Source organism: Durio zibethinus, chromosome 11 (genome assembly GCF_047325235.1).
Source record: "Durio zibethinus cultivar Kanyao isolate XHJ-2024 chromosome 11, ASM4732523v1, whole genome shotgun sequence".
NCBI classification, from domain to species: Eukaryota; Viridiplantae; Streptophyta; class Magnoliopsida; order Malvales; family Malvaceae; genus Durio; species Durio zibethinus.
Window position 1 is genome coordinate 13,723,069 of NC_143172.1, and position 24,432 is coordinate 13,747,500.

General features: G+C 28.6%; 1 long non-coding RNA gene across 1 annotated transcript; it reads left to right on the top strand.

Moving 5' to 3' along the window:
- Nucleotides 1–18,554: 18,554 nt before the first annotated feature.
- On the top strand, nt 18,555–24,145 carry LOC111290855 (uncharacterized). The gene is made up of 3 exons (XR_002690314.2): nt 18,555–19,003; nt 23,863–23,981; nt 24,081–24,145. It is a non-coding gene; the product is annotated as an uncharacterized LOC111290855 (long non-coding RNA).
- The last annotated feature ends 287 nt before the right edge of the window (nt 24,146–24,432 follow it).

Below are 24,432 nucleotides of genomic sequence, written 5' to 3' on the forward strand. Positions count from 1 at the left end.
ATCAGAAATGAAAAAGGAGAAACTTTTCTTTCTCAATGGATTAAATGATTTTGCATATGAAATTATTTGTTCATTTAAAAGGGTTTCTCCACCTAAAGGGGATAAAAAAGGTGTATACTTTTTTAACTAATATGGCCTTACGTGCCAACTAAACTGGACTTATGTGCCAGCTAAATTAGGTTTATGTGCTAGCTAAAACTTATGTGCCAGCTAATATGAGCTTATGTGCCAATTAAATTGGGTTTATGTGCTAGCTAAATTGGGCTTATGTGCTAGCTAATATGGGGTTGCATGCTAACCAGATTGGGCTTAAATTTTCTTTAGGTGCTAGCTATAATAGGCTTAAATTTTTATTGAGGGTCAACTAAGTTAGGCTTAAATCTTGTCATTAGTGTCAACTAAACTATGCTTAAATTTTCATTGGGTGCCAGCTAATATGGGTTTAAATTTTCATTAGGAATTGGCAATCCTTACCAGATATTTTAAGTGAAAATTTTCTTTCCAAATGGATTGAATGGTTTAGTAGACTAAGGTTTTCACTCGTTCAAAAGGGTTTTTCCACTTGAAAGAGATAAAAGAAGAATATACTTTTCCAAGCAGGCTCACGAATGAAATATAAGTTTTTTTAAAAACATAAATTCCTTAAAAACCAAACATATTCAACACTTTTTTTAGTCTCCAAATGTGACATTTTGATATATGTCAAGGTTAGTTGTAAGGGCTAAAGGTTATTTAGGAATGAAAATGACTAAGATTTTTGAAATCCATCATTTTTAAACATTTGAAACTTTGATATTTCAGATCTTTCCAAAAATTTGGCTTACTTGTGTTCAGCATCTACCTTATTTAGTATTAGGAGTGGCCTTTAAGGTTTACTCTATATTGCCTTTTTGTAGGTTTTTACCCTAAAGTTACATTCTTTTTTTTCTTTTCTATTTTTTTTATTATTACACCATGCACTTAAGAATTTAAACTTATCCAAAAGGAGTTAATGGTCCAAATAGGAAATTAGACAATAAAAAGGACCCAAAAGATTCGTGGGTTTCATGATTGTTTTCCCAAGAGAAGCCCTTCAATTTGTAAATATCCATGCTTAATCCAATATGGACTTTTCATAAGATGTAATATAGGCTAAGTTTGGGGTTATCAAAGAAAAAGATAAAATGGCCCAAAATAAATGTTTTAAGGGTTATTAAAACTAAGAATCATTATTTAATTTGAAGGATTTATTTTAGGGTATATTCTCTTTTAGTTTCTTGTGCTTCCCACCCATTCCTTTCTTTTCTTTTCTTTCTTTCTTTTTTCTTTCTTTTCTTTTTTCTTTCATTTTTTTCTCCTTTTTCTTCACTTTTCTTTTTTCTTTGAGTGGATCCAAAACTTTTGAAAACTTTTATAGCGAGTCTTTGCCCTAATATATGAGATTCCATTTGGACATCATTGTTTTAACCCCTAAATGCACCACTTTTTTTACCCCTTAGTGTGGAAAGTGATTTTTAGTTAAGGTTTTATTTAAAAAAAAAAAATTATTAAGCTCAAAAGGATAATAAGAGATAAATTTTTACATTTGTGAAAAGATGATGAAAGACAATCATTTGTCATTTCAAGTATGATCATTTAAATTAAAAAATAGTTCCCTTTGGAGAAAATGAATTTGAAGAAAGGTTTTTCATTTCAATAACTTTTCTTTTCTTTTTTTTTAACTTAGTCTTTCTTAACCTTTTTATTTGGCTTTTCACTTTTTTTCTTTGTTTTTGCCTTGTTTTTTTTCCAAAATTCTAGATTTGTTAGGACTTTATTTGGATTTATTCAAATTCTTTAAATGCATGATGTCATAACCATTTTTTTGTACTTTTTCTTTTTTTTCTTTTTCTTTTTTTTTGATGTGCCCCTTATCACTCATACATAATCTACTTTTCTAGTAGTGCGATTCACGGAAGGTGCTCGATTTTAACAAATCATCAATAATAAAAGTTATTACAAGAAAAGGATTATATGGAATGATGAATGAACAAGAAAAAGGTCGTGTGGAATAAAACCATTTAAAGTATCAGACAAACCAAGTTGCTCCACAAAAAGAGAACAAATGGGTTGATCATAACTCAAGTTGTCTTAAAAGCAATGGGATCTTTCTTTTCTAATCTACATGCTCTCGAGACACATGTGTCAGGCCAATTTTGGGGTAAAGAGTTGAAAGATTGGTATGTTTGAGATCAATTCACAAGACTTAGAGAAGCTTTGATTTTGGAAATTTTTGGATCTATAGCGTAACATTGACACAAAATTATCACATTTGAATTCTTAAAAATGTTATGTATGCTTAATCTTCTAGGAATCTCAATTTTTCAATTTCAATTAGTTGTTTCATTATTTATTGCTTTTGAAAAGAATATATTTTTTTGGTATCATAATGTTATCAGGCAAGGATAAGGTTTATGAATTCAAATTTATGGCTTTTGAAGAGTCATGGTTGATGGATGGAATCAACTAAATGATTTAAGAAATAGTATTTAAGTATCTGAGAAATTCCTAATAGTGATTGCTAACTCATTCGAAACTCAAAATTTTTTTTTTCACTTTTTTTCACTTTTTTTCTTTTCTTTTTTCTCTTTTTTTTGAAAAGGCATTTCTCTTTTTATAACCTTGGAACTTAACTACATAGGACTTTATTCAAGTCTAACATTTTACTTTTTTCCACTAATTTCAAAGAAAACCTACAATATCCAAAACTTAAAGGAAATAAAAAGACCTCAAATAATAATATAAATCCATAAAACACTATGATGCATAATGTCCACTCATGCAATGCAAACATATAGACTTGACCTAAAAATTCACATTCCCAATGGTATTCTTGAGATGACATTCAAAATTATAGAAACAAAAGTTCCCCACTTGGTGTTTTAGCTTTAGCATCATTAACCCTTGACTTTGCCACTATCAATCTCAAAACCACTGACTAATTCTTTAAATTTTACGAGATTTACCTCGATCAAAGCCTGGACTGTATCTTTAAAGGTAGTATAGTTTTCTATGGGATGCCCTTTGACATCATGAAATTTACACTTAGCATTGGGATCATACCATTTCAGGTAGGGAAGCTTTCTGGGTTATGTAATGACAACCAAAATCATATGATTCTTGATAAGTAAGGAGAAGTGCTCAACATAAGACATTGGGAGTGAATGATAAACCTTGACTCTCTTTCTCTTATGGTTTCATGAATGGCTTGAGTTGATCTTTTGTTCTGTAAATATTTATGACAAAGGAACTAGAGCACATAGATGAAATGATTAAGGAAAACTACAAACTTAAGGTATTGACTGGGAATAACACGATGACCAGTAGGAATAGTCATTCACTAAATATTCCTATATCAGGGTGAGATTTCTCTTATTTTGCCTTTAAACCATTATTTCTTAGACACATTCATCAAAAATATTCCCTTGCCTTTCATTATGAATTTCTACATTGGTATCCATAATTCTTCTATTTTTTTATCCCATCTTTGATTCTGCCCATAACAAATAGTAAATCTATAAATTTTGAGGACATATTACCAATCAACTTATCATAATAAGGAGAAAGAATGGTATCCACAAAATGAAAATTTAGCTCCCTATTAGTTAAATGTGGTCAAATTTACAATGCAATATTTTTTTATCTATTAGCATATTCTTTGTAGCTCTCATTGGGGCTTTTTCTCATGTTTTGCAAGGTTAATCGGTTTGAAGCCATCTCCAACATGTGTTGGTATCACTTTAAAAATGCTTGAGATAAATCATTTCAAGTAGAAATTTGGTTGCTTTCTAAATTGTAATTCCAATTGGCTACTGCCTTAGTCAAACTTTCTTGAAATGAATGAATAAACAACTTTTTGTCACCAACATACCCAACCATTTAGTAACAATATTGAGCCAAATGTGTCTGAAGACATCCAATTCCATTATAGTTCTCAAATGTCAGAACCTTGAACTTGGGGAGAATAACCACATTTGTGACTAGCTAGGATTTGTTTGTATCATAAGATTGATCTTTACCTTCAATAGCTTGAATCTTTTCTTCCAAGCGGCTGTACTTTCTCTATTAATCTAGATACCACGATTCCCCTTTAAAGGTCCTAAGCTAAGTTCTTCAAGTTGATCATTTCCTTGAGAAAAAAATCCTTCAGTAATCTCTTCTATCTCTCCTATTAAATCAATATTCTCCTAATCATTATAAGAAAACACTAGAATTATTCTCAAAGAAATTCCTCCTTTGTAGAGCACACATTAATTTCATTCTATTGATTGGATACATAAATGGAATGAATGAATACACGAACGATAAAGCTCTTTTGTGAAAAATGTAAAAATTAGAATAGAAGCAAGAATCATAAGCAAACCATAATTCACATATCTAAGTTAAAAAATGCATCATATTGACACAAAAAAAAAACATTTTCCAAATAGAAAAAATTCATAAAACATTTCATTTTGCCAATCAAACCATCACTTGAAAACAAAAACCCTATCTATGTTCATCATCATGCCATCTTTTCTCATTATTCCTAAATCTTTAACTCTTTATTGTCGTTAAATTGAACCATTTTGCATCTATAAGTGATTGCATCTTACTTTTTTTTAAACCCTCATAATTCTCAATAGAGTGCCCTATATTCCCACCATGAGATTCACATATTGTATTTGGGTCAAAATTATTTTGGTTATAAAGGCTTTAAAAGCACTAAAGGCACTGGGATGACAAGGTGTCTTTCAAATAGATGAAGAAATAGTTTTCCATATAAAATAGGGATGGGATCTAACTATTTCTTTTTTTGAGGTAATTTATGGGAAATAAATTAGCTAGGAGTCCAAACATTTAGTGGTGGTGCAAAGGTTTAGAGTTAAGAAATTGGCTGAATAAGCGGTCAAGGAACGACAGGATGAAGATTTTGGTTCAAATGTGGACTTTTTGGAGATTGTATGAAGTTTTGGGGCTTGATCCTAGATGCTTGGAAATGAGGTCAAAAATAGTCATGAGAATGATTTGAATGCAAGTTCAAGTTTGAAAAAATTAATGAATGTTGCATGGAACCTGGTAACTTTGTCCTAAAAATCAAATTTTGGAACTCTAAAACTTGGGTGGTCAAATCACTCATACCTTACATGATCTTGTCCAAACCTTCATTATTGCTCAAACCACTAGGTGTTTTAGCATGCTCAGGAAATGTACTGGGCCTAGCAAGAATCATTTGATTGTGACTCCATGAGTTCATTGAACTTACTTGGGTTGAAATTGGTAAAGACTATTAAAAAGGCACCAAAATAAATTCTTATGTCCGTCAATCGTTTTCATCAACTCAGCGAGCTATTTTCTGATTTCTCGAATGTCATGACCAAACACCTTTTGATAGCATTCTAATGCATTAATTTGGGCCTCCAATTGATATTTCATATTTTCAGCTATTTTGTTATACCATTAAAATAAATATTTTATTTCAGCCATTAAAATAAATATTTTATTTCAAAGGTTTAAGCCAAAATGTTTATGCTATTATTCATGCTTAATGAATGACATAATTCCTAATTTGTATGCTATACAAAATATGTCTATGAATGCCTAAGTATGATAATGATGTAAATATATTTACAAAAATGGAACAACCCAAAATATACAAATCACCTTAACGATGAATGTAGAATGCAATGATTGAATTCCAAAAAGATGACAAACTCCTATCCTAAATCTCTGTTTTGCCTTTTTTATTTTTTTTTATTTGGACTCATTTTTATCCTAAGTTTATTTAAACTATTACCTTAAACACAAATTGCATCAGAATACCCTACACATCCTACTTTTGGGTAATTTTTCAGAAAGAGATTGGCATAGCTTTCAACTTTCTAAATAATTTCTATAAGAGGTTGACACTACTGATGGCTTTGTAAGAACTTTATTTACATATCTTTGTCCTAAAACAAATACTTTTTTTTTTTAAATATAATGCCTACATAATGTATGCAACAAAATTAAAAATTATACAAATAAAAATGAATCAATGATCCAAACAAATAAATAATAAAAACAACAAAACAACCATATAATACAACAAAATAATAGAATATATACAGTGTCCTAAGTTTTGGTGATTTTCTAAAAAATGGCATGGCTCTACCCTAACCTTTATTCATCTAAAGGTTCTCAGATCAAACCTTACATCATCGTTTATTATATACTAATAAGGCATACCAATCCTCACCCATTATAGGCTATAAACAAAAAGAGTTCGATCTGAGTGGAGGTGTTTCGCTAGCAAATATAGAGGCTATCATCTCATGAGAATGTAGCTACTTCACTTCTTTCTAATAAGGATGGAGCTCGGGTCTAGAGCTCATGTATGTAAGTGAATACATAAAATGTGCAAAGCAATATATTATTCAAAATAACATACATGAATTACATATAACAAAATCAAAACAAGATAATAACTAACATGCAATTTATTTATTTATTTATTATTAATATTTTTTGAAAAATTAAAATTAAAGGAATTATATTAAATACTAATGAAAATCAATTAAATCCAAAACTTTCGATAGCACATGAATAAAATTTTTGGCTTGACTCCCAAAAAGTTTCCAGTGGAGTTGCCAAGTTGATAACATATCGGTCTGAAGACTCGATCACTAGACGTAATCATTTAAAATTGTAAAAACACGGAGAGTCATCATCAATCTTTTTTAAGGTGTGATTGGCCACTCAAAAATTTTATCTTTTTAATACAATTAATAAAATGGATTTAAAGTTTATTAAAAAGATAATTTTAGTTTATGAAACAGAATTGGGTTTAAGAGTTGGTTACGTATGGAGAAGAATTAATACCCCCATAGCGCCCATGAAATTGGTACCAATTAATCATGCATAATTTATAATTTTTGACAAAAATGATTTTGAAATGAAATTTAGTTATAATTCCCTTCATTCGTAAGAAATAAAATCAATTAAAAATTTTTATTTAGAAATGCTGTGAAAATCTCTAAATTAAAGAAATAGCTTAAAATTCTTCAACGTAAAGTTAGAATTCTAAGATAATCCTTTTCATCAAGATTTACCATAAAATTTCCTAAAAAATAAAAATAATATTCTTTGAAAATAATTATTATTGGTGACTCTCCAACATGTAGGTAGAATACTAAAAATTATATTCCTCAGAATATTATTTTAAATTTATTTTATTTATTTACTTTTGAAATTAAAAATTTTTCAAAGAAGTTTTTATGCAATAAAAATGAAGAATGACATAATTAATATTAAACATCAATAATTAAAATAAACATATATATATATACATATATATATATATATATATATATACATGTATAATGAGTGTAAACATTAATCTAAAAATGAGATATATGCAAATGATGATAAAATGCAACTATTAGAAATAAGATTTTTAAATATAAAGATATTACCTTTATCCTCCAACTTTAAGGCAGAGTTTGGGTGTGACCTTTTATATTTAAAATCTCATTTTTTATTTTTGCTCTTTATTTAATTTTATTATCTTAAATACGAAATTATATGCAAATTGTTAATGAAATAAAATTTCCTAAATACCCTATCATCTAGGTGGCATTCGGAAACAAATTACTTCACAAAAAGTTTTCACACAAACCCTTAAAATTTATGATGATTGGTAGATTTAGGAAGGTTTTATTTAAGGTTTCAGCTAGGGCTTCAGGGTTTCACTTAGGCTTAGGGTTTTATTTAGGGTTTTGGGTTTCACCTAGGATTTCATGTTTCATTTAGAGCTTTTCTAAGGGTTCCATTTGGAGTTTCCTTTTAGGGTTTCATTTAGGGTTTCAATTTGAAAGTTTCATCTCACAAATTTATGAACCTCTCTAGAAATCTCTAATAACTAAGTAAATTTTTGGAGTAAGCTTGCATTTTGTAATTTTCCTAAAACTCAAATTTTTTTATGTTTTCATATATTTTCTTTTCTTTAAAATTATTTTTATTTTTTATCTACCCATATATATTTCCCTAAAAATAGATTTTTATATTTTTATTTATTTTCCTTTTCATTAAATTATTATTATTATTATTATTATTATTATTATCATCATCATCATCATCATCATCTATTTATCTTAAACATGATCAAAGATAACATAAGCATACCAATTTAAAAAACGTAAACCAAAATATTTATATAATGGCAAGTTTAATAACAATAGTAATAATAGTAATAATAATAATGATGTAAAAAATGCCATATAAACATTCATGCACCTAAAGCTTTTTTACCTACTTTTTATTTTATTATTCTTATTTATTTATTTACTTAACCCATAAATGCATCATTTTTGTCCCTCACTATGAAAGGTAATCCTTGGTTAAGGTTTATTTTGAAAAAACAATTTATCAGGCTCAAAAGAGATGGTAAGAGATAAAATTTTATAATTGTGAATGGTGATAAAAGATAGCCATTTATTCTTTGAATTCTCACACAATTCAGGGATTTTTGCAAAAAGAAATTTTTTTTCATACTCCAATAATAAGGTAAAAAAGTTTTCAGTTTATCCACTGTTGCACATGTCACAAGTATACAGGTACAAGTAATAAAGTAGAAATATTAACTCCAAATATCATCTCTCGAGGATTGCAATGGTATCTAGAGCTAAGTATTAAAATGGGAACGTTAGATATATTCAAATCTAATAAAAATTAAAGAGCTGAAAAAATTAAATAAATATTAAATTTAAATTTAAATTGAAAATAATTAAAGTGGATGAAATATTAAATTAAATAAATTTAAAGCGCACAAAAAATAAATTGCATAAAAAGTAAATGAGGGAATGAAATTTAAACACTTAAAATTAAATTACAAGAAAAGTAAATTGCATAAATTTAAATAACATGAAATATTAAAACTGCAGCAAATTTAAATAACATAGAAAATTAAAATGCTTGAAACATAAATTGCATATGAAAATTAAATTACCAGAAAATTAGAGAGCACAAAAGGAAACTTAATCTAAAATGGACATGAGCAAAAAACTAATGTATATACAAGAGCTAAGCATCATGAAATTTAAAGCAATTAAACTTGAAAATTAAATGAAAAGTTAATTGAGCATTAGGACTTAAAAGAATATTGGATTAAAACAACCACACAGCAACCAACTATAAACTAAAGAGCATGTAATTTTAAACCAACTACAACATCAAAACGGAATTTAAAATACAGCAAGTCCACATGATGAAAATAAATGCAATAAAAATAGAAAAAAAATTAGATTCAAGTAATATGGAGCCTCATAGTTGATGTCTCAATCTAATAGCATCCAATACCATCCTTATCTAGCTAAAACAACCTTGGAAAGCAAGGGAAAATAAACAAAAACTGCAAATAATACAATCTGGAAATAGCCATTGGAAGCTTGAGATTCTTACATAATTTTAATTTGTTTTTGCTATCCAAATGAAATCTAATATTAGCTAACATGTAGTAAAGACTCAAGAACAAGGTAAGGAATTTTTAAAGCAAGCAATAAATGGAGAAACACCCATTAAACAACCCCAAACCGTGACTACCATAAGAAGATAGGCAGCAGGTTTTTGACATCACAATTGGGAAAGATGCAAATAAAAATATCACATGAAAACATAAACAATCACACCTTAAATAAATATAAAAAAAAAATGAAATAAGATGCAAAAGAGAAAGTAAGAACATGAAATTAAACAACATAAGCAGCTAACAAAAATATAAGGAATGAAGTTCCAAGGAGGGCTCAAACTGTGATTGCAATGGAGAATGGGCAGTGTGGTTTGGCCCTCTTCCAAGCTTGTTTTGTCTGTTTTTATTTCATCCCCCTTTCCCCTCTAAAAATATTTATTAGATGAGGAAATAAAAGTAGACAATATTGGAACAAAATACAAAGCAAAAATATGATGGGATGATGATAAAACTTCTGCTGTCTTGAGGAAGAAAAGAGCAGAAAAAATGGCGTCCTTGGGTCGGCTCCCCTTTTTTGTCCCCTTTTTAATGCTTGAAATGCATCTGACAGCATATGCACAACTTTGGCGTTAATTTCCAGCACAACTAGTCACGTTTTCAGCTTGTTTCCTTCCCTTGTAATGCTGAACATGTGATAATCCACAGGTCTACAACATTGGCCAATCATCATGCTGCTAAATGCCAAGTCAGCCAGCTCATATTCAGCTCAATTGTGCACCTAATTGAAGAAAGTTTCTGGTGGCAACCAGTGACCACAACGCATATAGTATTTAGTGAGACTTCACGTGGAATCTTCTTTATTCATGTTCCAGCTGTCTTCTTTTCTTTGTGCAGCACCCATTAGCTTTTTAAGAAAGAAATTTTCGAGTTACAATACAGCCATGTTACCTCCATTTTATTAGCAAAAGCGAACAACAAAAATTTGATGGAGTAGCTCAAGCAAGCTCACCCCGTGCAGGCCATATTCCCTAAACGTAGCAGCTGTCATTTATTTATCTCATTGTAAGTCATCCCTTGATCATGCAAAGATGTCCAGCAATTGCTTTGATCTTTGGCCAACTCAGCACCAACCTTAGATCTCCAAACCGTGATCAATAAGAAGGAAGTAGCAGCAGAATTGGAGAAGCTGCTAGCGTCGAGGCGTCATTTCTTTGGAGAAATTTTTGGTTGCATGTGCAGCTGGCTTCTTCTCCTTTCTTGCATGAATGTACCACCTATTTAGTTGTCTATCATTCACCAATAATATCTTCATCATAAGCGAAGAGCATATCAAAGTTAGCAACCAATTGTGATAGCACCAATTCAACAAAAAGAACCGTGATATGCAACAATTAATTTTTGTGTTCATGTGCCATGGACTCTTAACCAATTTGGTCACTCATATGTTAAGTCACTTTAATCATTTAAGTGACCTACACGATGGACAATTAAATAAAATTTGGTGGTAATTAAATTAAATTGCTAAGAATCAAGCAAAATTAATCAAGTAATTGCTGTAATTAAATCAAATAAGTTCATAATAATTCTATAAAAATTAGAATTATCATTCACATAAGCATTCCAAATAAAAAAGCGCACACAATAAGACAACTTTGAATGCTTAGATCATTCATAAAGTTCTTCATTCATATCCTCTAGCAACTTATAAAACTTCGATGCTTCTCCACTAGGTTGGTGGTCACCTAACCTATCCCATGTTCACCAAAATCATTCCTTTCAACATTTGACTCACGAAATTCATCATTTTAGGGAGATGAATTTTACAAATGTCGGTTTTGAATATTTAAAGCTTCCCACAACATGTCTTTCATGTTATATTGTCTAATAGGATTATGTTAGTTTTGGAAAGCCCTTGAAGTTGAAAAAACTCGAGTTGATGACCTTGAAGATACTGACTCTCTATGAAAATACTAATCAATGTAGCCCAAAAGAAATCCAATATAAATTAAATGTTTAAAAAAAATTCACATATTTACCAATCGACATTAGCACTCCTTAAATATAAGCATAGTATCATATTTTCTTTACTTGCATTCTCAAATGCAAAATTAAAACAACTTTCCACTACCTCTCGGTACACTTAATCTTGATTTTTGCATCCAACTCGTATCCATTTAGTACTTGCTACGTTATCATACCAAAGTTATATAATTAATTATATGAAAATAAACTCTAACATAATTAGACTATTGATGTTATAATTATATATAACTAAAATATGTAAAATTAGGTGCATATTTTAATTAAAAAACAAATACTAATTTTCATTTTAAAATCATTCTTATCCTCATCACAATATCTCTTGAGTTTTGAGTTAATTTGTTCGAGCTCAATCTAACTTTTTCAAAGTTTAAAGACTCAAATATTTTCTTTAACTTGTAAACTTAAAATCCATATTTTCTAAACTTCATGAGTAATTTCTATAAAAAAAAAAATTCAATGTTTACAATACATCAAAATTTTAAAGGCTCAAAAAAGATTCAAAGCATGCTTAAACAATATTTACAAATCTACATACAAGTCATAAAGCTTACTAGGTAATAGTTTTGCTTCAGTGAAGTTTTGCTATTGTAAATCATGAGCTAACCCTAATCTCAGACTGAAAACTAACAAAAAAAAAAAAAGAAAACATGGTTAGTATTGTTAAAAATCAGTATTACAAAAATGAGATAAAGATTTGAAAATTAATATTATGTTAGATGTGAAAGTCTTTAATAGATAAATAAAATGTAGATTCAATAGCCACTTATGAAAAAATACTTTGAATCAAAGGCACCTTTCATAGTTTCTTAACCTATGAATGATTTTCTAGCAATTGCAACACAAAGTTTCCTATTCTAAAGTAAACATAACTTGTCATAAAGCTTTAGCTCACAACATAACATTTCATTGCAATTTAAATGACATTCCCCTTATATCAACTCATAAAAGTTCAAGTATATAAAGCCATTAAGAAAATCTCTAGAAATAATCCAAGCACAATATATAGCCATAAAAGTTTTATTTTGGTACATTATAATCTTTATAATCCAACCATAGTAATCATTTGAGACAAAATACCATTCCAAATGTTAAATTAATGAGTAGCAATAAGCATGTATATATACACAAGTTATGATCGACTTACATTTATGTAAACAATTAATGATGGTTACATATAATTTTGATTACTTTGGTGCAATATAAATTCTATTAAACCAAAATCTATGGTCTAGTTGTGTATCTACAAGCTTTAAGTTTGCTAAAAATGTCAAACAAAAGGTAAGCATACATTGGTGTAGCTTGTAATATAATCGAGCAAACAATCAAGGCAATTTAGACAGTACTCTAAAGGAAAAAAAAAAAAGATACCTTTAAAATAATAAGATCTTTAGTGCAAATGGCACCAATCAACTTAATCTCAAAATTTTTTATAACCTATAGAATAACATAACCATTCAGACAATTAGAGAAAATTTTGCACAGTTAAAAACTTAATACTAGATAATGCAACTCAATTCAATAGCAAAAGTTAAAGGCTTTACAAATTTCACCTTTGGATTTCTTGACAGCAATTACCTATCATTGAACATGCAAATGAAAAAAAGATAGCTCAACTTCAAATAATAAGCCGTGATAATCCACGAAAAAAGCTAGTTGTGGGAATTGAGGTCATCGATCAACTTTAAACAACAAACTGATGGTGGTTTACCAAAGAAGCTGGATTCGAATGGGTTTCAATTTGAGCAAATGAAATTTTAAATGAAAATTTGAAAGGAAAAAAAAAAGGAAAGGAAAAGCTAAAAACGAAAAATCAAACCAAATATCAAATTAAAATCAATTTCAATTCTGGGCAACAAATATAAGAAAAGAGAATTTGTGTTCTGGCTAAAAATAGGGGTTTAAAGATTTCATTCAAATTAGGGATAATTTAATAGCATTTATGTGAACAAATGCCTCTAAATGTTGATCAATAGATGCATTTACTACAACAAATGACACTAAATAATACCAAAACACTGTGTTTCAAGTTTGAGAAAGTTTTCAAAAAATTATATTTCAATTTAATAAAATTCAAGAATTATTTAATGGCATTTTACTTTATAAACATGAAAAAATTTTAATGATTAGTGGTATTTTATGTTATAAACACTATTATATGAAGATTTAATGGCATTTATAGGACAAATACTACCTTTGTAAAAACATAAAAGCAGACCACATTTATTAATGAAACATCGATAAAAATTGCCACCAAATGCTTATTTTCTTGTAGTGTTTATGTTAAGATTTTTTATTATTTATTTTTATTTAAAAATATTATTTCTTTTTTTTTTAATTTTTTAGTAGTAAAGGAATTTTTTATTTATTTTTCTTATAAATTTACAAAATAATTAATTTGAGTTTTAGGTTGTCAATTTAATTGGACGTTCAATTAATTTAGGGGTTTTAGTGATTAGGTTCAGTTAATTTAGAGGTTCTAGAGATTGTTTCAATTGATTTAGGATTTTTAAATATTGAGTTCAGTTGATTTAGGGGTTTAAAAGAATGGGTTTTGTGGAATCAAAATTTTTGGAAGAAAGGAATTTTTGGGGTCTTGGATAAAGGTAAAATATTTTTTGGTCTTATATTCTAATTGTGGTTTTTATAATAATTGAGGTTGCAAAGTCATTTGTTTTGTCTAATGTTATATTCAAGAAATTTTTTATATGCTACATCAGCTCTGTTTGATTGTTGTTGCCTTTTGTTTGATTATTGGTGGATTTTGTTTAAATGGTCTCATATGTTGTTGCTTGGGTTTTATGCTTGTTTAGATTGATAAGGCATATATTGTTGACTAGTCACATATGTTGTTGTTTGGGTTTTATGTTATTTAGTTTATTAAGTCATATGCTATTGTTTGGTCCCATATGTTGCTGCTTGTCCCATTTGTTAAGCCATATGTTGTTGAATAGTTTCACATGCATTATTAGTTATACTATTTTATTATTTTCTACTTTAGTTTACCTTATAACTTATGTTGACTTTTTCTTTTTGGCATCATGTGGAGGTGAATTTTCATGCGTGATCCTCATCTAAGATGTAATATTTTTGAGGTTGATGACATTAATTGTAATCCTATAAAGTCTGCTATCTTTACATGGTTAAGATGATAAAGACAAAAAATAATGCAAATGTTTGTAAAATTATCTTTAAGCCCTTGATGAGGTTATGAATAATGGATTAAAGTTGTTAAACGATGATAATTCAGTAGTTGATTTAATTACTATATGTTTACAATGGGGTGATTATGAAATTTATAGGGAACATGAGGTGGATGATTCTATTTTTATAGCTAATACTTCTTTATTACTTAGACCCGAATCAAATATAGTAGTCACAAGGATTCGTGAACCTAATAGTAAGACTGGTGAAACTTCAGATGTGGGAAAAGATGGTTGTGTTGAAGCTTCATGTATTGGAAAGGTTGGAAGTGATGATGCTAATGTTACAAAGGATCGTGGTGATAATGCTAATGTTAAAAAAGATGGTGGTGTTGATGCCAATGTTAGCAAGCATGGTGGTTGTGATGCTGATGTTAAAGATAGTGATGACGAAAGTGATGGTCATGACGATGACAGGTCTGATAATAGTGACATATTATATGATGTAACATATTTATCAAATGATGGTGATGAAGTTAGAGAAGCAATAAAGAATGTTATGCAACGGTGTAGTAAAAAAAATTGAGAAAAAAAATGACAAAGAGGTCGAGCCTTGTAATGATAACCAAACAATTGAGGAAAGATGTAGTAGTAAGAAGAAAAAAAGCAAAAGAGGTCAACTTCACCTTTCAATGTTGAAAATGATCATAGTATAAATAGATCTTCGAGGAAATATCTTAAAGGTTCTAAGTCGTCTAGCTATGAATATAAGAAAAATAATAGTGGTGAGAAAGTTGAAACATTGTCGAGGAAAATTAGTTTTCCTTTTATGATGCTATGTCTTTTATCCCTGATCTTGAATTAGGTTTGTTGTTTAAAGATAGCATTCAGTTTGGAGAAGTCATGGTGGATTATTTTGTTTACACTAAAAGAAATGTTTGGTTCATTAAGAATGAGTCTAGAAAAGTAAGAGATTTATGTGCTATTACATGCCCATTTTAACTGCTTATTAGCTATGAGGGTAGGTTGAAATGTTTCTAAGTAAAGATTTTGTGCAATAGAATATGCATAGATGTTATTGTAAGTACAAGTTACAATTAGTGAGTGCAAAATGGTTGTTTAGAATATTTGAGGATAAGATAAGGAAAAAATCATATTTGAAGCATATTAAGTTGCAAGATCATATTGAAGTCGAATTGAAATTGTTTTTGTCTATTGACAAAGTTAAAAAGGCAAAGCTGATGATATTGGTTAGTATACAAGATACCTTTACCAAAGAGTTTCTAAATTGAGAGCTTATGTTGATGAGTGCTTTAACTAAAATCCTGGTAGCATTATTGTGATAAAGACAAAAAAGGACTATTCCTACTTTTTCACCATATTTTCAGAGAATTTATTTTTGTTTTGTTGCCCTTAAGAAAATATTCAAAACAGGGTGTAGGGAAATGATAGCTTTAAATGGTTGTTTTCTTAAGGATTTAGTAAAATAAGAGATATTAACTGTTGTAGGTAAGGATGTAAACAATCAAATATATCATGTTGCTTAGGCTATGGTAGAGAATGATAATTTAGATTCATGGATATGGTTTTTAGACCTTTTCAAAACTGATTTTGACATATCTAATAGGACACCTTAGGCTATTATAGTGATTAATAAAAGGTATAGTTCTTCTGAGTTTTTTTAATTGGATTTATATTTAAAGTTTATTAATATAATTACTTTTCACTAATTATGTTATCTTCATTGTTTTGTAGGGACTTATAAATGTAATAGAGGAAATGTTTTCCAATGTTGAGTATGGGAGGTGTGTTAGACATATACATATAAACCAAAGCAAGAGCCACTAGGTCAAAATAATGAAGCAACATTTTTGGATATGACAAATGCAACAACTGACAGATAATTTAAATATATGTTAGAGCTGTTGCAAAAAATAAATAACTTTAGATCAACAAATTAGTGTTGATCGAAATATCCTTCAAGGTATTGGTGTAAGGCTTTATTTAAAACTGATGTCAAATGTGATGTTAGACATAACAGCTTATGCAAGATATTTAATGGCACTCTGGTCAAAGCTAGACATAAGCCCATCATCACCATGCTAAAAAAGATTAGAGTGGCCATGACGATAAGGATAAGTAAAAAAAAGAAAGTTTGTGGCAAAATATATATGGAGTCATAGTCCACTGGTAATAGAAAATTTGATCAAGAATTTGGGAGAAACAACTTAATGGCAAGTTGTTTTGAATTGTGGTAATGGATATAAAGTTAAATACGTTAGGAAGCAATTCATAGTCAATCTTGCTAGAAAAACATGTGCCTACAAATCATGAGATCTAATTATTATCCCATGTTGTCATGCTATTTGTATTATTTTTTATGATGGAGATCAACCTGAAGAGTACATCTATGAGTACTATTTAAAGGAAATATATTTATTGATTTATTAGCACACTTTATAGCTTGTCATTGGTGAAAATGAATGGCCAAACAGGGTGTTAGAAGCAATGTAACCTCCTTTGATTAAAAGAATGTTAGGTGGGCTAAAAAAGAATAGTAATATAGAGCATGATGAGCCTAAAAATAAACAAATTGTCTAGAAAAGGAATGATCATGACTTGCCAACTTTGCAAACAAAAAAGAAACAACAAAACTAGCTACCTTCAAAGAAGTAACTCAGTTATAAGATTAAGCTTTGTAAGTTTTTTATTTAATACTTTTTAATTTTTCATTTGCCTAAATTAATTCTTCTCTAGCTATGGCTATAGTTTGTTTGTTATTACTTTTCTTAGGTTCCACAAAACTCAAGTGGTTCAACAAGAGAAAAAGGCATAGAAAGGCAAAATGGTAAGGGTTTGGGACCAACTAAATCAATAAGAAGAAGAGGAAAACATGCTTTTTGTAAAGAAAATGCTACTGCTAGTTTAAGAGGAGTGAAAGTTGTTGCTAATTACTCTTTTCCTATTGTCACAACGTTTAGATATGGGAATCTATCGCTAGACATTGACTTAGGAGTCGCCACTAATCTTTTTTTGTTTAGGTGTGATTGGCCACCTAAGGAATCTATCCTTTCAAGGAACACCTAGGTTTAAGGGTCCCTAATCTATTAATTAGAACAGGGTTCGAAAGTTCGATTACGAGTTAAGAAGGTTGTAGCACCCTCACAACGCCCATCGAAAGATGGTACCAACTTAATTTCGTGTTATCCGATAAGCCTAAAAAAATTTACCAAGTAATTAATTATTGAAAATTATTCTTAATTAACTCCAATGCTTTTGGCAAAAAATTAAGAAAATTTTTTCATTTCAAAAGTATGCAAGAAAATTATTATTTCACTTACAGAGGCTCAATCGTCAGATTATTTAATATTTAAAAATTTTCCAAAGAAAGAAAAAAAAGGAATAATTATTCGACTTTTGATATAAATCCTTTTCTTTTTGTTTTATAAGAAAAACTCATTGCTTTTATACAAGGAAAATTGATACTTGCAACTTTTCCTTAAAAATATTTTTCTTGATAATTTTTATTTTTAAGAAAAATTGGTACTTTCAACTTTTCCTCAAAAATATTTTTTTCCTGAAATTTTAATTTCAAGGAAAATTGATCTTTTCAACTTTTCCTCAAAATACTTTTTGAAAATTTTTATTTTAGAAATTTTATTTTCAAAGAATATTAATATTTTCAACTTTTTCCTAAAAATATATTTTTTAAAAATTTTTATTATTTTATTTTATTTTTATTAAAGTAAAACTATGTAAAAAATACTCCTTAAAATAAATAACACATAAAAAACAAACAAATAAATAAAAAAAATACAAAAAAAATGAACGACTAAGCTCAAAAGATTCGACGCAACCTGGCTCCAAACACAAATGAGCTCTAAGGTGTGACTTAACGGCTTGGCAGCTCGGCTCCACAACAGCTTAGGTGGAATGGTTCTAGGTCAAGTCAGCATGGGTCCGATCGCGGTTGGATCAAGCCACCCGTAGAGCAGTGCGTGGATTCTAAGGATCTGGTTTCTCAATCCTCCAATACGAAGTCGTTTTGCTTAGTGTAAAAAAAAAACTTTTCTTTGTTTTTCAATCATTCTTCATTTTTCTTCCTTAAGCTTTTATTCCCCAACTTCTTTCTAGAGCTGAATAGATAGCCCTCACCAGACTCCAATGAGATTCTGCCACTATCTCCACCATACGTCACGGTCAGCTACCTCTGACCATCCGCCAAAGTTTATCTAGAGGATGCCCATTGTCTTTTCTTTCCTGTTTCGAATGCGAATCTTCACAGATCAATGGCCAGTATCTTAGATTTACGACCAAAGTCATGACCTTTCTAACATCCAATCACATTTTTTCATCGTCTGATCTTGTCGATCTTTAGGTATGTTGTTCTGCTTCCTTCATTCTACACTTTTACTATTTTTGATCTCCCATAAGTCCTCTCCACTAGGTTGTCATTGGCGCTGCCATTGTTAAGACAAAACTTTTGTCTTGTGGCCTATATGTTGAATATGAGTCGTGTTACTCTGTGATTGCTGGTGTGGTGGTTTTTGTTGAGTATGGGTTGTATTGCTCTATGCTTCTAGTTTGTGGCTACTCCTTTGTATATGGTTGACAATTGGGTTTATTGTTTCTGGCATGGTAGGGTTTTGAGGTTAGGTTTGGTGTCTGGTGTTTGGGCTTCTGGTCGATAGTGGTTGTGGCTATGGGTGACTATTTGGTGAGGATTTGGGGATGGTAGCAGAACTGACTTGAACAAGAGTTGATGGTTGAACTTTTTGGGTTTTGGTTTATGCCCACTGCTTGGAAATGCTGATATAATGGGTTGCTGGGAATGAGTTTTCTAGGAATTATGGTAGAAATTAGGCATATTTTCTCTGTGTTTTTTCTCTAATCATTTGCTCGTGTCCTCTTCCATTGATTCTTCTGTTGATTTATAGGACTAAACTTAGGAGAATTTTAAATCAATTGTGATTCCGTTTGCGTTATCAAAGAAAAGCAAAATTTATCTTTCACAAAATGAATCCCACTCCAACCCTATCACTGCCACTCATTTCCTCTCATTAAGTTCAGCCTTAAAAAAAAAATTAACTAGATAATGATGAAATTAGACTAGAACTAAACCACAAAATATTAAAAATAAATAACATAAATAACTAAATATGATAAACACAATATAAAGTTTAAAATAAATAAAATTCTACAATTGAGCTTGTATCAAGCTTTCCATCGATGAAAACCCCGAACAAAATGGGGTGTCTACACCTATAGTAGAGTTTTAATTGTCCGTTGACTTTGATTATCCTTGTGTAAAAAGTGTCAAATTAAAGCCCAAACTAGTTTTAATATAGAAGTTTGAAATTATCTATTTTAGGCATATGGTTTGTATATTGGTTTGAGTTCAAATTCTAGTGTTAATTCATTGGAATCTTAGTTTGTTGGTTTGTGGCTAGTTACTTAAAGGAAATATCTTGATTTTAGTAATTTATTTTAGCTTCACATATTTTTAGATGTATTGTTAATTATATGTCAGTGAAGATTGCACAAAAATGTGTTGCTTTAACACATGTGAAAGGCAGAAGGAAAAGAAAGCAAAAAAATATATTAGAAGTGGAAGGCCACATGCTAACAAGAGGAAAAAGAACATATGAATGCTTTTGTTGAATTTTTTTTTGTTTTTGTTACTTTTGTGAAAACATGAATTTTTTTATTAAATTTGTTATTTGGATCCAAATAGCTAGTTGCTTGTCTTTTTGTATTGTTGGTTCATGGCTTTATGTTATGCTATATATGGCTTAGTTTTAGGCTTATTTCACGTTCATGGCTTTTTGTTAAAGATGTTATATACAAATGCTAATGAAATGAATATCCTTGATTTTAGATTTTTCCCACTTTTATTTCTTATTTTTGGTTTTTTTCCCTTTTTTATTTATCTTTAGAGATGTTGTACACGAACAGTTAAACAAACCACAAAGAGCTAATTTTCCTTATTCCAAATTTTTCCCTTTTATTTCCAATTTTTTATTTTTTTCCCTTTTATATTTCTTTTTAGAGATGTGCATAAGAAGATAATGTGTAGGAAGAGCTGTTTTTTTACTCTAAGTACAATTTTTACATTTTTAGGTCAGAATGCCATGTCAACAATCTATATGGACACTATTTCATATATCATTTGCCATGTATGCCAACTGACAAGTTAGTTTCTTTTAAGGGAATCATACATAATTACTTAAATTTGAAATTTTTTGGTTAATCTAAAAAAACATAATGGATTGATTTGTTTGCAATAAAAAGTTGAGGGTTTATATCCATTTTGTTCCAAATGTTAACAGCATATTTGGGTATTAAGCCATTTAGTTTTAAAGAGGGATCTACTTATACTAATGTAAGTCTTATACTTTTTTTTTATCCTTGATCTAAATTACTAAAATTAAAATTATTCTTTTGATTCTAATTAGTTTTAGATTTAATTTTGATCTAAAGTAAAAAAAATGTAGGACTTACACTAAGGTAAGTGAATTCCTACTCTTTAGTTCTACACTCTTTCATGATATTTTATACATTTTATATTTGTTTTCTTCGGTCATTGGATTCATGTTTTATTAATCTAGATCATGTATATCAAATTTCTAGTCAATTAAAAAAGTCTAACTAATTGTTTGATATAATAAAGTTTCAACTATTAATTGCACATAAAATTATAAAAAGATGTAAACTAATTAGATTTATATCAGTATAACTTGATTCCTCCTATATATACCCTTAAGTTATAGTGTGTTGTGTGGCATGTGTTTGTATTTGTGTTTTTCTTTTCTTTTCTTTTTAAATAAATGTAGGAAAATAAAATATATTTTTTAATATTTAGTTAGTGAAAAAGTAAAAGAAAAGTTGAGAATATAAAAAATGAGTAAAAATTCACTTACATTAGTGTAAGTTTTATATATTTTTTAAAATTTTTGGACAAAATTAAATTCATGACTAATTTAGATTAAAATAATATTTTTAATTTTAACTATTTGATTTAAGAATAAAAAAGAGTTTAAAACTTATACTGATATAATTTTCCTCATAAAATGTAATCTCTTACTTTCCTTCCTTGTTTGACTAAAATAATTACAAAGAGAAGCTTTCAAAACCTTGGAGGTTTGAGTTGTCCCATTATCATGAATTATAGGTAATTTTATTTGATATTTTTTCAGTTATTTGATGGTTTCAAGTACGACTTTAGGATTTATACTAAGGGGAAATTAACTTCATAATTTTCATTTTGTAATTTCACAGAAAACTATAATTTAAACAACTTTGTTTTAGATGGAAAAACAAATTCCGGTAAAACACATAATATTCTATACTTTGTGCATAACCAAATATAAAAAATAATTGAAACAAACAATGTTAACAAAAAAGTTTTATAAAAAAAGTCATCTTCCAAATAAAAATAGCCCTTTCTATAATTTTTTTTAGCACTTCATAATTTAAAAGCAATGTAGCATTTGTTTCTATTAATACAAAATTAAAGGGAATATGTTAACTTTACTTCTAACAGAGATGGTTGGGCTACCTATCCAGGCCTATGGGCTCGCCCACTTTGGGTTTAATTTAGGCATAAATCTTTAGGCACTTGAATGTATTTTATTTTTGCTTAATTTGTCTAACGCTTGGGTTTGGGGCATAAATTTTAAATATAATTTTTTAAATGAGCAAGGCAATTTATAAAATTTATTTGTCTTTGTATTGCATGTAACATTATAAAATTTTTTATTATTATTAAAAATTAGTTTCAATATAAAAAAAGAATAAATATAAAAAAAAATTTTATTTCATTTTGCGAAGCCATTTTTATAAAATCGAAATACATGCATATACGTATATAATTCAACTATAAACTTATGAATTAAAATTCAAAATTAAATAAATAAACTCAATATTAAATTAAACTTTACCAAAAATAACTTTACATATTTACACATAAAAAACTCTAGGATCAATTCCTAACTTTAAATTAAAATACTTAAAGTACCTTCTTCTCCTAAAATTTATTCCAAACACACATGTTATCGTGCTATGCCATGTAATTAATTCTCATAATAAGCCAATACCTAAAGACATGAAGTTAATTTCTTCTCAAATTTATTCCAAACACAAATGTTATCTTACTAAGCCATGTATTTAACTTTCATTGTAAGGATAGCTGAGACGTAATTATGATTATATTTGCAACTTTTATTTGTAATTGTAATTTAAAAAAAAAAATGTCAAATGCCAAACTATTATTAGATTAAAAAAACATTTCTAGCTTTCCATACGTTGAATTAAAGTCTCTCAAAATGCCTATCTTTGAATTAAGTAACTTTTAAGTATATTAGATTTAATTAATGAGGTTTATTTCAATTTAATTTAAACATAACCATATTAATATTTTATGGAGGTTCAATCTATTCAAATGTATTAAGGCCTTTTATGAAACATAATGTATTAAATGTGAGAATCTAAACATAAATAGAAAAAAAAAATAATGATATTGTGAAAAATAATATATATTTTAAAAACAAATTTTAATTTTCACATTTAATAGAGACTTTAAAAAAGTGTTTAATTAAAGTACTGTTCCAAAAATTGAATAAATTCAACATTCACAAATTAAATACCGTATTTTTATTGTATCGTGTGTTGGTGAAAATTAAATATTTAGTGGATTTTTATTGAATCTTTTATAACGAGAGTTATGGTTTTTTATGTATTTTTTATTAGCAAAGTAAAAAGAAAATGAAAGGAAAATTAGTTAAAAGGAAACAATAAAAAATTAATGTAATTATATATAATTTTTCTTAAATAAAATTGATTGAATATGAGTTTTGCTAATTGTCACTCTTAACATTTTTTCATTGAAAATATGTAATTAAGTGATTCCTAAATATTAATTATTGAATGCATTGAAAAAAATTAAATCGTTGAAAATTTTTGTTTTTAATGGTTCGAAAATTTGTAATGATTGATCAGATGCATATCTTCTTATTTCTTTTATATACTACTCACTCTTTCACATAATTAATACTTAATACTTAATACTCCTTGCGTTTCATTTTTTTTATCTATTTTTTTGTGTTTCAAAGTTATGTATATTTTTTTAACACATAAATATGTTAAAAATTATTTTTTAATACATAAATATTTTAAGATTAGTTTTCATAAATTTTTTTGGCTTTCTAACATTAAAAATTATAAAATGTTAAAGCACAGACTCGTTTTTGTTGAGAAGACAAAGAAGAGTAGTAAAACAGCAGCTGCTATGATCTGCATGGCTCAGCATTTGTTGCTTTGGGTGCTGATTGCTTGGTTTGCTACTCCAATTTATAAAGGTCTCACTTGCTTGAAGCCTGAATATAATGCATGCTTATCACTATCCATGTGTAAGTAATTAAGACTTTCAAATGATGCATTTCATTGTTTCAATGCAGGAGTTTGGACCACTGTTATTTCTTCACGTTTATCATTGAGCTAAGACAGAAGTCCATTATTCACCGCTCTCCCTCTCATCTCTCTCTCTCTCGTTTATTAATTTGGCAGTTCCTAAGCCCTACCACGTCTTACAGTGCTACTGTTACCCGCATGAAAAACACATTAAAAATGCCTATATATCTTCTTTCAACCGCAGACTTGTAAAGTTATTTTTCAAAGACGATTTAATAGATAAATTTAGGTCAATAAATTGATAGAGTTAAATGTGAAAATTAATAATACATAAAATTATTAAAAATATTATTCATAATTTAAATTTGATTAGATTTATTTAACGGTAAAAATTCTATC